The sequence below is a fragment of the Bombus huntii genome, chromosome 11 (genome assembly GCF_024542735.1).
Source record: "Bombus huntii isolate Logan2020A chromosome 11, iyBomHunt1.1, whole genome shotgun sequence".
Classification (NCBI taxonomy): domain Eukaryota; kingdom Metazoa; phylum Arthropoda; class Insecta; order Hymenoptera; family Apidae; genus Bombus; species Bombus huntii.
The window spans coordinates 8,965,486-8,979,243 of NC_066248.1; the positions used below are offsets into that span (position 1 = coordinate 8,965,486).

The following is a 13,758-nucleotide window of genomic DNA, read 5'->3' on the forward strand; positions in this document are numbered from 1 at the left end:
TCACTAACGCTGTTATGAGACGTCAGGATTGTCTTGATCTTGGAAACATTTGAAGCTGATCTGGAAATTTATATGGACGAGATATCTATGTGAAGATTTTTCTTCTAATATTTTACAAATCATTTCAATTTATAAAAAAGCATTTTTATAAAAAATAAAAGTAGCTAGTTGTTTCGAAAATGAAGAAAAGCGACGGAAGGCGGGGTATCTGGCGAGTCCTATGAGCCGTTGAATCGCTCGATTTCCACGCGATCTTCGTAGAAGACAGAAGGTTGAATCGGTCTCGGCGAGGAATCGAAACAAAAAGACACCTTTCAATGGATTATTTGTATCTATAGAAATGAAAGCGACCGGTGAATACGCGAAAGCGGACGATTCAGGCCGTGTTGCGTTAATTATCATGCTAGCGAGTCACGTTTCAATTTTTCCTGCGCTTCCTCAATAGGCTAGGGTTCAAAAGGAAAACGAACGAAGAAAGCGGATTCGACGGGTTGAATTCAGTTTATAATTATCCCGACGATAGGATAATAGCCTTATTGATAACGCTGTGTTACAATCGACGGATCAGCCAATCGTAAATCCAACTGCACGTAATTGCAAACTCCATTTGCGAATTTACATAGCCACACAAATTGCTTTTAAAAAGCCGTATAAAATAATGAAGATAGTTCGACGACTCTTAGCTATCCCGATCGTTAACGTAGATTCGTCTTTACGGCTTCGATGTGGCGCAGGAGTCTGCGGATATTCGCAGCGCATCGAGTGCCAATAAATATCTCTCTCTCTCTCTCTCTCTCTCTCTCCCTTTCTTTCAATGGAAGCGAAATCAGCGTGTGGAAAAAAAGCCCGGCACAAAGTGACCGCGTCGATTTTTATTCGCGACGCGTGCACGGGAATTTATTATTGAAATCTCGATGCCGCGGCTCGATGCTGCCACACACTCCGTTTCATCGAGTATCGACCGCGTGGCAAACGCAACAAATCCGGCCAGAAACTATGTAATTCTCCCGCGTTTTGTTTCGTTTCGTTCACGCTTGAAGCTCGTGTCATACATCTTAAATCGATCTGACGTTGATAATAGGAGAAGACGTTGTTCGAGCTTTAGCTCGTATTAGTCTATACAAAGCTTAATGGCCAGGACTTATGGCCGATTAGCATTTGTTTGGGTTACAGTCGGATGCGGGATAATGATGCAATTAATAATGTCGCGAAACGCAGAGACAAACGTTCTGCCTTGTCTATAGAGTAGTATAGAGTACAGAGGATCTCCTTTGGCCTAACATGCCAGTATTGTACCGATATACACGTGTAGATACGCGTGCTTCTACGTATATATAGAAACACATGGATGAAAGGGATGAAAAGGAACGACGGAGAGAGACATAGAGGAAGAGACGAACACAGCTATATGTATAGGTTTGGGTAGAACGCTTGTGCCGTTGTCGCCCGTTTGCGAGAGCACAAAGTGCATCTCCAGATTTATCGATGGTTATCGATGCACGGTTCGTTTAGCGGTAAGTAGGAAGCTGGCTCTCGCGACACGAACCACTTAAGCGAGATCCGAGAGTTGCATAATGATTGTTTCTTTATGGCCAATTAAATTTCGAACTCGTCGCCTCGTTGCGCTCGTCGTGCCTCTACTGCGCGTTTCGCGCACGGCACCGCTCTCCCGTTCGATGGAACGAAATAATTAATGCCATTTCATAGTCGTTTCTCTGCCTCTAACCCTCTAGCGATCGTTCCAACTCCTTTCGAGACCTCTTCGAAAGATTCGCTTCGATGACGTTTCTTTCTATGTATTATTCTATAACCTCTCGTTTCGGTTCAAATTGAAATGATCGATGTAGGCTTTCGAATATTTTATTAAGGTTCGCGTGTATTTTTAATTTCTGAAAAATTTATTTTCCATTTAAAATGTATTTATAAAAGTTCTTTTTGTTTGTGTTTCAGGGCCGGAAACAGTATCGACGAGCAATCGTTTCGGTAAGTGAAAAAAATGTTTCATATCATTTTAGAATATATTATTTTTATAATCAAAGCAATGATATTTAGAGACTTTTCCCTCGAATATTTCCATATCTCTTGCATTTTGTATGTACATATTTGGTAACGTAGAAAAATTGTGAAAAACGTCCTTCAGGAATAAAACCGAAATCGATAATTCTTTCTAACCCAAATTCATTTAGCCTTCATAAATTAGCATGTTGGAACAACCTTAAGCAACAATATTTCTGTTTCAACGCTAGGAGAACGTCTAGTTGATAAAGAAAATTTATGCGGAAGATAAGGCGGTTCTGTTCTATTTCGCTGCACTCTGGAAACAAGTCAAATCGACCGTTTGATATCGAGTACGTGTTTCGTTCGATACGATCATTGTGAATTATTGTCGGGTGGTGGCACCTTGTCACCAGGACCCTGACTTTCGCTCTTTCACTCTGCGTAGTTATCCTCGGCCTTGAAACGCGCTACGCGACGACCATGAGCGGAACCTCCTCAAGTACAAAATCATGTCATCTTGTTCTTCATCGTTCGCTCTAATTTAACTCGATCGCATCCTTACGATGTATAGTAATTTTTAGCTGAAAGAATCTGAAACACATTTCCGAATTTCACACTTACGAATTTCATATGTAAAGATCGTTACATTTATTAATAGATAATCCTCGATTAATTATTTCCTTCATGACCTAGGTAAATTATTACGCCATGTGCAAGATCAGCAGATATCTTAATATTTATGAACAGTAATATATAACTGATAGCTTGCTTATTTAATAATGACTTGCACAGCCAAGAATAATTTATCATTTATGAAATATTATTGTAATTACAAGAAAGATATTTTTCCTTGTGATTTTCATTCGATTACCAAGCACTGCAGATTCTAGAATTCAGTAAACTTCTCCTCAAATTTCTTCTCTCAATTAGCCACATTTCGTTAAGTGAAGCAAAGCTTTGTCCATTTTCCGTGGGTCGCAATGAATCGTCCGAAAATTTATGCAACAGCCAGCCAGCCACTGCGTGTTTCGTATTATGTTTGCGACACTTCGGAAGCAATAAATTCCACTGATAAGAGTAGAACGAACAACCTCCTCTTTATTATGAATCGCTAACTTGCACCAGTTATTTTCCACGAAAACGTTATCAGAAACCACCTTAGTGTAGAATTTCTATTTTCCTTGGACGATTTCAATATAACAGTTACATAAAAAGGAAAAAGAAAAGAAGAAAAGATTCGTTATATGCAAACTGCCATGGAGATATATTCCATTATCGCAATTTAGTTCTATATTCGTTTCCGTTGCTCGAATTCGAGCAAAACACAGGGAACGGCGTAAAACGAGTCGCACGATCGAGACGAAAGTGGTCGAAATCTGCAATGCAGATTCGCGAATCGTACCGGTGTCCGATTCCATCCACCAGTTCGTTCCCTTTCGTTCCAGACACCCGGTGCTAATTGCGAAACGCGCGAGATTCGTGGCTCGATTCGCGAGCGAAACAGACTAATGGACGTAAGCGTGCGTTTAAATACCGGAACCGTATAATCTTATGTGTGTATATAGTATATCTTGATATAATACTAGGAACAATCGCTGATCTGAAAGTACAAGTTTTCTTTGTTCTGTTATTCATTACTCGGCTGCTATCGAACACTAAGTAGCAGGAAAAATTACGCGTTTCCGGCGAAGTCGCGTGATAACCTGACGTCATGATTGTTCCTTTGAATATTCCAAAGAAAAGTTCTCTTAAGCAGTGATTATCTCGAGTTAGCGGTACGTGAAATTATCGGCATATGTATGTTTATTAACCCTTTGTTTCATGGTATTGCCATAGCCGCGATAGACTTTGATCGACATGTTCTACAAAATAAAAACTGTGTTCAAGATAAATTTCTCATTATAACTTCGAGTTTTGTTCCAGTTTGTAGGATAGAAATCTATTAGATACGCAAAATTTCTCCTTTATACGTTCTATACATTCGGTGTCTTCTTAAAACGTCATTTTAAATTTTACTAATCCTTTCTGTTTGCTGAAATAAAAAGAAGATCAAACTGTAAAGATCGCAGGATTGTAGAGAGATTAAATCCCAAAGTACAAAATACGATCTTTGCAATTTTGCCCTTTTCTTTCCTTTTTTTCTTTTGCTTCGGAGATATTCGATATTATGCAGAATGCAGATCCACGAACTGCTTAACATTTATTCCTTCAATTATAATTTCCATTTATTTAGAAATCGTGCGTTAATTAGTTGGACCGTTAAAGTAATTTAACCAATTCAATCGAGAGAAGGGAAAAAGATGGAGGCAAAATAGACGATCGAAGGAAGAAAAATCCTGGAACGATCCGAGAAAGTTAGATGCGGAATTCCTGTATACACGACCGAGCCCCTCGAATCGAGGCTTTCGAATGCCAGCGAGAATCAAGGGGCTATCGACGGCGGGGCTCATTTTCATAAATTATATTAATTCGCCACGCCGGGGGCAACCGGTTGATTGGGTGACACGTACTACGATCATCGGATGCTTCTTGTCTCCTCTTTCTCCCTTTGCCACGACTTTCTTTTATCTTTCTCTTCTGCCTTCTTTGAAAATTCCTCGGTGCCAACGAGGGAACAAGTTTTTATGGGATCATTAAAAACGTGAAATACGGAGTGTCAGCGGTATCGTGATTATTAGAAGTAGTCTAATCGGCATAGAGGCGTTAATTAAGAGCGACGCCCAATCCGAGTAAAATAATCTTAAGAATTTCTCCTGGAAATATGTAAAGTTTTACGTATACGCATGAAACATGCGGAAAATGATATTTCCATGGGAAATTGGAATCGAAGATTATGTAAAGTTGTACGTACAGCGATTCAATGTGTGTATTTACATGCATCTCGTGGAAAACTTTTACAGATATGTTATGCGAGTGGAGTAAAATTTGTTGAAATTTCGATGCTATTCGATATGAGATATCGTGATTGTATTAACACATTTACGCCAGGGAACGTGAATCAACGTCTTGTATTTTTCAAGCGTTGCCAACGACACACGTGAAACTACGTTTTTTTGTTTCTTCAAGCGCCGTCGCATTTTCCACTTACACACTTACCTTGCAAAATTGTGCGGCAGATGAAAGTACATGCATGCGGCAGCATACCGATGTCACTGTGTTAATAAACTTTGAAACAAATCTGAAAATGTAAATGGACGATACGAGGACTCTTTGAATCAAAAGAACGTTATCCTTGCTATAACAATATCTTTCACTAACTTGCAGTAGTGGTAAACTTGGAATAAGGAGAATAAGCGACAAAACTGTAAGATTTCAAGAAAACGTCGCTGTTTTTGTCAACGTTCTAGTACCTTTCGATAGAAAACTAAATTGCAAGAAAATGCTGAGAAATTCTTCGTTTATATTAGGAAATTATTCGGTTAAATAATTTTCAAGTTTGACCCAAAAAAACGTCCTTGTATTTTGATGATATTTTTCCACTAATTTCCAAGTGACGAAACACTATGAAGAGAACGAATGATGGAAGTGGAAGATTTAAATAAAATATATTTCCCTCTAGAGCAGGTTCGGGTAAGGTTCGTTATGGCGAGACCGCGAGTCACAAAATCAAGGAAATAATTACGTTCGAAGTGTGTCCCACCGCGAATCAATTAATCCTTCGTGAAGCCCGGGAACGAACTTGCGAATGAACAAACTACCGCTGATTTTTCGCGTTATTTATCCCGGCCGGAGGGACGATAAAACCGCGCAAATTGAGTTAGCGTTCGCTTTACACGTCGGACAGGCGTCACAACGCCGCCGCGTTACAACGCTCTTACGCCGTCATCTATACATTAAATGGGCAGATCGCGAGACCAAAAACGATTCTACGCGAAAATAACCGCTTTTATCTGAATGCCGTATCGCTTCTGTGATTACCTTGGTGCTGCCGCTCTTTTCCAAATCTGCACGAAAACCATTATGGACTTATTTAAAACCGACCGTGTTTCATCGATCAAAGAGAAGTTATTACGTAACAATTACAGCGAAGCTTATCGTTTTATACGCCTTCTCCTTTGTACAGTTAATCACCAAAGTGAACATTTATTGTAAAAGTGTTTCATAGATATTTTATGTGTTTCATACATTAAACGCTATAATGTGACACAGCTATAGCGATACAGTTTGAAAGAGATACAGTGGGAAAATGTACGTATAATTTATAGAACCATTGCTACAAATATATACTTGATTTTCTGGAACTCGATTTTCTAGAAAATCAACTGGCCAACGCGATTTTGTTATCCTTGATTTTCCTCTTATTTTCAGCCATAGAATTCCTCTGACTTCGTTTGTACCACGAATTTAGACCCACGGTGTATATAACGTCTAGGGTCGAAGCGTTACATCAACGTACTTACGATTCGTAGGGACACGCTTATATACGTCGTACAATGCGGCGCGAGTCGTTCGTCTTTCGAGAGTTCGTCCTCGAGCTCCCTTTCCCCGGTTTTTTCGGCGCGCTTCTGTCGGAGCCGAAGGTGGCTCCGGCGGGGTGCTGGGTGGGAGGCACCGATTTTTATTTCACATCGCGAGAAACCAGTTTGTAAATAATGTAAATCCATAGAAAACGACCATCTGGAATCTCCACGAGCCCCCGCGCGAGTCTTTAAAAGTGGAATGGCTAGTGGGGGATCCACGAATGGATTGGGAGGTGGGGTAACAGGCAGAAACGAAGAAGAAGAAGAAGAAGACGAAGAACTGGCGATCGCCGGCTCTCGCAACTGTGGGAATTCTGCGCGTATGAAACGTTGAATCATTTTTGAAAAGGGATTCGCGGAATCTCCACGTATGATTCGCTTGAATCGTGAGCGCACAGAAAAAGCGTCCGGTTTCTACGTCGTTTTTGGAACACGAAATTGCTTCAGTTTCGTCACCGGTTTAACTCTTTTCCTGGATACCTTTTGAAATGTTTTTTTTTTTTTCAACAACACACCGCGAAAATTTCAAGCATACATCGTTTTGTCAAACTGACCAGCTATACAACGCTGACTGTTAAATACGCGATTCGTCGGATAAACGACTTGTGGTTAAGCGCGGTTTCACCTGTTCAACTCTGCGTGGCAAAAATGATAAATTATAAGGTACATACGTGTGTATACGACGAAGGTAGCGCGTAAATCTGCTAGTGTAGCCGGTGCTTGTAAAGGAAAGGAAAAAAATGAGTTCGAGGCAGGAGTAAATCGTGGTAAGAGAAAAAAATGGAAGAGGTATCGATATCGAAATACATAAATGAGTTTGACCCTCTTTTGTCGAGTACATATTTGCATATGCTAATGAGGCGAATGTTCAAGGAACAAAATAACGGCTCGAAAACGGACCAACTGCTCCCTCTCTCCCTCTCTCTTCGTCAGTTACGCATCTGTTTGCTATCGCAATCCAGCAATGGCGAGTACTTGCCGCTGTTAATTGCTCCCTGTTGCATGAATAATATCGATAATTGTATTTCCACAGTTTCAGAAGATGCTTTCGCGTTTGACCAATTGCAAAGGAGCTTTCGGACTAATTGAACATGCAAATTTCTATCTTTAATCCATCGTTAAATAACGCAACTTTCGATACGATTTCACGAAATTAACTTGATAAATATTTGTAAAAAATCTGTCATAACATATTAAGACCAATCAAACATCCTTTCATCATCTTCATCTCCATAAATCGCCAATCACCAAGCACACAGTTATCCCATCGCCTAGAACCACCACTATCCCAATACCTGATTCGATCGGTCAGCCATCAAGTTGGCAAGTTGACCTGAGTCCGCACCACAGTGTCTCCAATCGCAGAAACGGAATAATCCCGAAGTTGTCCGTGGCCGGAAACCGGTGGTGGATTTTCATCCGCTGGCGAAAAGACCGGTTTCTCTCGTCGTGTCGGCGCACGACACCGCGCCATTGTAACCGTTCCTCGTTCTCTTCATCTGGTTCGACGATATCTTGCCTGTTCCTCCCGCCTCCTGAACCTCTCTTCTTCTTCTTCTTCTCTCTCTCTCTCTTTCTATTTGCTCTGCTTTCCGTTAACGGAGGTTTCGAGAGCAAGAGCAAGAAAGAGAGAGAGAGCGAAAACAGGGTCGAAAGTATAGAACAGAGGAGAGAAAGGTAGGATAGAGAAGAAGAGGGTGGTTGAAGGAGAAAGGAGGCACGAGCAAAGGAGGAAAGAGAAGAGGAGAGAAGAGTGGCTCTCGACACGATCGCGAGATTATAGCTACACCCACGCCAGGAGATAATAGATAGTAATTGCAGGGTTGTCCGGTCGGGCTCGGAATCGGCTCGACAGATCGATCGCCTCGAACAGTAAAGAGGGAGATAATGATGCGGCCAAGGAAGAAATCGTTCTCACATTATTTTCTCGCGGCGGCGCAACCATCGCCGCCATTATTATTATTATCATTACTATTATTATTATTATTATTATACATATGCATGTGTACGCGCGCAGTTGAAGCCGATGGTTGAAACTCTCGTGATGGCGATCGATCGAAAATCGAAACGGAATTCCACTCTTGTTTGATGTGCTACAGGATAGATTTTCGCAATGGTGTACGGTGTTGTTTCTCTGCTTCTAAACTGTTATTCTGAGATTCGGAGTATACAGTTAGTTTTAAGGATTTCGTATCGTTGCTTTGAGAGACACTGTGCATAACGAGTTATGCACTCTGTTTCGTATTTACTTGGTAACAGAGGCTTCCGGCTTTTTTCTTTCGACAGTTTGATCTGAAAACGTGTAGCAGAGCTTGAGAGTTTTAACTGGTGGTGCTTTTTGCGGTACGAAAGTTGCAGCTAAAATTAGAGAGTTAAGTGGTGTTTTTGTAAGGGTGAACTGGCTCGTCGTACCACGCTTTGATTAATGAATGAACAAATTGGGATCGTTAAATATCGGCTAGAGGAGAGGAAACGTTGCGAGGTAATGAAGACGATACGGGCCGTTTTCCTTTATTGGCAGTTACTTTCCGCATATTGGAAACAATAACACTAACACCCGGAAACGCTAAGATAACGAGTAATTGCCATTTTGAAACAAACGGCCATTTTCAATGGAGAAATGAGTCGATTATCGCGTATTTCGTCTCGCTACACCTGTTAACGATAACAAGCGTCGATAAGTCAACTTATGCTTGGGTCGATTACGTCGCCGATCGACGATTCTACGTAGGAAGATCATAGGGAAGAATTTTCTTGAAAAAGGTCATACTCGTCGCTAACCTTTGCCTGTATCGTCTGAATATATCAAAGAAGGATTATATTAAATGCTATAAGATTAAATTACATATTGACATATGTTCTAAAATATGGAATTCTTGGAATCCATTGTCTACAAGATGTTCCAGAATATCCAACGAAATTTTACCTCTTTGCACTTGTAGACCATTTTAATATTTTTCCCCAGCGACTCGCGGTGATTAAGTCCAAATTCATGGGAGAAATACACGAGTGCAAGGGTGTCTGCTTCGGAAAACGACGGATAATCGCGAAAGAAATTAGATCGTTCGAGGAATTCTTTGTTGCGCTGGGGGCAAGCGAATTATTTCGTACCGCGGCTCGTAAACACGCGACTGCACGTCAACGCGATGGCAAATTATTATTTATCGTCCGATCTAAAGGCGCGAAGCCCAAATCGACTAACGGAACGAACGCGACGCGGTCAATAAATTTTGGTTTAGCTGGCCCGATCTCGTTCGCCGCCGATTGTAAATCGCCCACGCTGCCCACTCCATCGATACCCCGCGCGATTAAAGATACTGCGAACAGATACGGCTAAGACGTTTTTACCGTGACCGAACCATTGTGTTACTTTCTAGGTTTTCTCTTGATATCTCTGCACGTGCAACCTTCGCGAATAATGGACCTGAATTCGTCGTGTTGATAGCGTAATGGCGAATTAACGACGATGTTTGACAAAATACCTATAGAACGTCGAGAGGATACTTGTGAATAAGGTGGAAATCTGGCATTTCGGTTCTATTTCTAGAATTTCAAGGCTGTGAAATGTATTTACAACGCTCGAACGAGGAAGTACCTTTATGTATAAACTTTCTTTAGTATCACGTGTCAGGTTTGATATCTGTTGAAGATCGTCAAATCTATTCTTCAAGGAAGGATATTTAACACTAAACCTTCCTATTGACGAACAAACTTGCGCCGTTCTCTTTTTCGTTTCATTTCGTCATTCTTCGTTCTCACGCCATCGATTTGACATTCTCGCGCTCGTCGATCCCTTGCCCGCGTCACCCTCTCCCTTTCGCCACAGCGTCTCTTTATCACTGCACCCTTGCGACACGAACGACGTTACGAGGGCGATACCAAGCGACGCGACGCCGCGATACCTGCACGACCATCTCTTTGTTCCAGCGTGTCCGCCATTGTACCGTTTCCCGTTTGCCAGACTATCGCGATAAACAGCCGGAAAAGCCACGATGAATGACGCGCCACGCTGTAACCGTCGCGGCTCGCGACTTTCGCGCATCGATACCTCGAGATCCGTGTTTTCCAACGCTCTACCGATGGTGTCCAGTCTCGTTGGTTACGAACGGTGAACATCGTGTTACGCTTGGATATTGGAATACAGTTCATTGATAAACGAATTTTTGAGTTATGTTGTTCGACTCCAGGAGAATTCAATGTATCAGTTAAAAGTATCAGGAAATTAATTGAAACAAAGAGATGTAAACTGTATATTACGTGGTTTATAGTTTCGGAGTAGCTGATTTTTATTTTCAAGCTTCTGGACACTTTTGTTCAAATGTTGGGCCACTTCGTGGTCCTATTAATCTAATGATTAATGATCTTTATCAGAATTATATGATCGTGTAGTACAACGATACAGAATACACAACGAAAATTTCGATAGGTCACTTGCGAAATTTATAGAAAAATAGAGAATGTGAGATTATGAAACCCATAATTTTTTCGATTTCAATATTATTAAAAAAATTCTAAATGAGTCAATGAACTTTTTCTCTATACAATCTTGCTTTAAGTATAATGATAAAACGTTGTCACCCATAAACGACTTGTAACCGAATTGCATACTAAAGAGTTATATACTCGTGAGTATTGTAATAATAATAATAATAATAATAATAATAATAATAATAATAATAATAATAATTATAATTATAATAACAACAATAATAATAAAAATGTAAATGTAATAATATTATTAGGAAAATTGTAAATGAGTCAATGACCTTTTTCTCTATACAATCTTGCTTTAAGTACAATGATAAAACGTTGTCACCCATAAACGACTTGTAACCGAATTGCATACTAAAGAGTTATATACTCGTGAGTATTGTAATAATAATAATGATAATAATAATAACAACAATAATAATAAAAATGTAAATGTAATAATATTATTAGGAAAATTGTAAATGAGTCAATGACCTTTTTCTCTATACAATTTTGCTTTAAGTATAATGATAAAACGTTGTCACCCATAAACGACTTGTAACTGAATTGCATACTAAAGAGTTATATACTCGTGAGTATTGTAATAATAATAATGATAATAATAATAACAACAATAATAATAAAAATGTAAATGTAATAATATTATTAGGAAAATTGTAAATGAGTCAATGACCTTTTTCTCTATACAATCTTGCTTTAAGTATAATGATAAAACATTGTCACCCATAAACGACTTGTAATCGAATTGCATACTAAAGAGTTATATACTCGTGAGATTTGTAATAATAATAATAATGATAATAAACAACAATAATAATAAAAATGTATAGTACCAACGAATGACGTATACAACTGGCAAAAATAAGAAGAGTATTTACAATAGACTAGTAGTTTCTCAAAGAATTCTTGCTCATCCCTATTGTTAGCAATCGATGGAAGTTAATTTCCATTCATATACGTATCAGTAATAAAACGACAATATGCGTATAAGTATTAGAAATTTAAATTGAATTCCTTAAATAAATACCTAGATACGTTTCTGCGAGGAATTTTCGATGCTCTCCCGTAAATGGAATAATTCGTAGATCCGGAATTTAGATCCGGGATCGCAAAGTCATGCGCGCATACATACGCCGGTCCTTTGGGCTTCGTATCTCGCGTTGCACAAATATGTATCCTGGGTCTAATAAGCCCAATTAGGCTAATATAGCCAGTAATTAATATAAATACCAGCGTACGGATATAAAATTTAAACCCGTATGCTAAACTGGAGCTACGCGTCGTGCACTAATCACCACGCTGTGATATCAACCGTGAAATTATTCAGCAATATTAATATTGTATAACAATTATTCGTTCTATCTGTTTCACGTTTTCAATTAAAATCAACTCTTAAAAAATCAACCGACCAATCAAAACATACTGTATTATAATCGTTTAATAAAAATATAACAATTGTTTTTAATATTTTCTCATCATTATGATAAAACTTCCAGATGCCTTCATTATCGTACACTTGACAAACGTTTTTGTAAACTTGAACGCATTCGCAAGCTCGTACAACGATGTATATGAATTTTAATCACGAATACCTTCGCGCTTCGATTGTTTGCGAAAAGGAAACAAAGATCCACTTGTGTATTTTTGAGATACGTCGGCTGTAGCTATTATATCAAATAATCTTCTATCTAATATCATCGCAATTCATTTAAAAGAACGATCTTGTTAGTAAATGAAGTAAGTATCTGTCATCTAATAGAAAAAAAATAGAACAAATCATCATAGGTAACGAAGAAAATAATGTCGAATTAAAAGACGCGTTAACTGATTGAGCTTGCAGCAGTTTTAGCAGAGTAAACGTCGGTATAGCAACGTGTATTTATGCGACACTAATTGGATAGGTGGCGTGGAAAAGAAAGAAAGAAAATTTGTACGAAATGAAATCCGCGACATAGCATAAGTTGAGCGAATATCGCTGTAGAGATAATTCGAGCTACGTAACAGAGAGGTTGCTGGTACACTTGTCGCGGGTTTTGCGTGCCCTCCCTCGCCGATGATACAATAAGGTACAGTCAAGGCTGTCAGCCGCACTCTCGTCGACTAAACAGAAGCGTATTAAGGCTGTCAAACGCATTTTCATCGACCGGCTGAAAGAATACTCGAAATATTTGAAGTATTTTCCAATCAGACTGGCCCGTCGCTCTTACGAACGTATCGTTCCTCGTTTCTCGTTAACGGATCGCGATCGATACTTCCGACTCCCGACGAAAAATCTAACGGAAATTTTTTTCCCAGGGACCTGCCTTTTCCAACGGGATTGCGCGTTAGAATATGATACCCGGAAATTACAATTCGAATTTCAACTTTTTCCTTTTTCTTTTTCCCTAGTAGATTGGAAAAATGTGTAACGAGAATGGGTTTTTTACTACGTAAGTGTACAGATTTCGAAAGAGAGTTTGTTTTTCCATGGAAATTGACATTGGATGAAAAATACGAACGGCAGGAAGAGAATCCTACTAAATAGCACACGGACACCGATTTATTTGATAACAATGAGACGTTCGTCTCGATAAGACGAGGATAAGACGACGATATTTTAATGCGCTGTGACGTTACAGCGGAAGTTTCAAATCGATGGAAATGTAGTTTTTAGAGATCCAACAGAAAATGAGTTTACTAACGAACATCGTTAAAGAGACGATCTCTAAATCTTCAAAATACCCATTTAATAGAATGTTCTCAAATTCCTCGCTACGTAAGAATTTAAACGAGCCCAATTCCAAGAACATCTACTTAGGGGCCATTTCGA

At 39.4% G+C, this 13,758-nt stretch overlaps 1 protein-coding gene across 3 annotated transcripts in view; it reads left to right on the forward strand.

Annotated features, from left to right (window-relative positions):
• LOC126871382 (LIM/homeobox protein Lhx9) overlaps nucleotides 1–13,758 on the forward strand; it is a 416,377-nt gene that overhangs the window by 195,846 nt on the left and 206,773 nt on the right. For all 3 annotated transcript variants that reach the window (XM_050630130.1, XM_050630132.1, XM_050630133.1), the window contains exon 4: nucleotides 1,951–1,983. The gene's annotated coding sequence lies outside the window, so the exon portion shown is untranslated. The remainder of the gene's footprint in view (nucleotides 1–1,950; nucleotides 1,984–13,758) is intronic.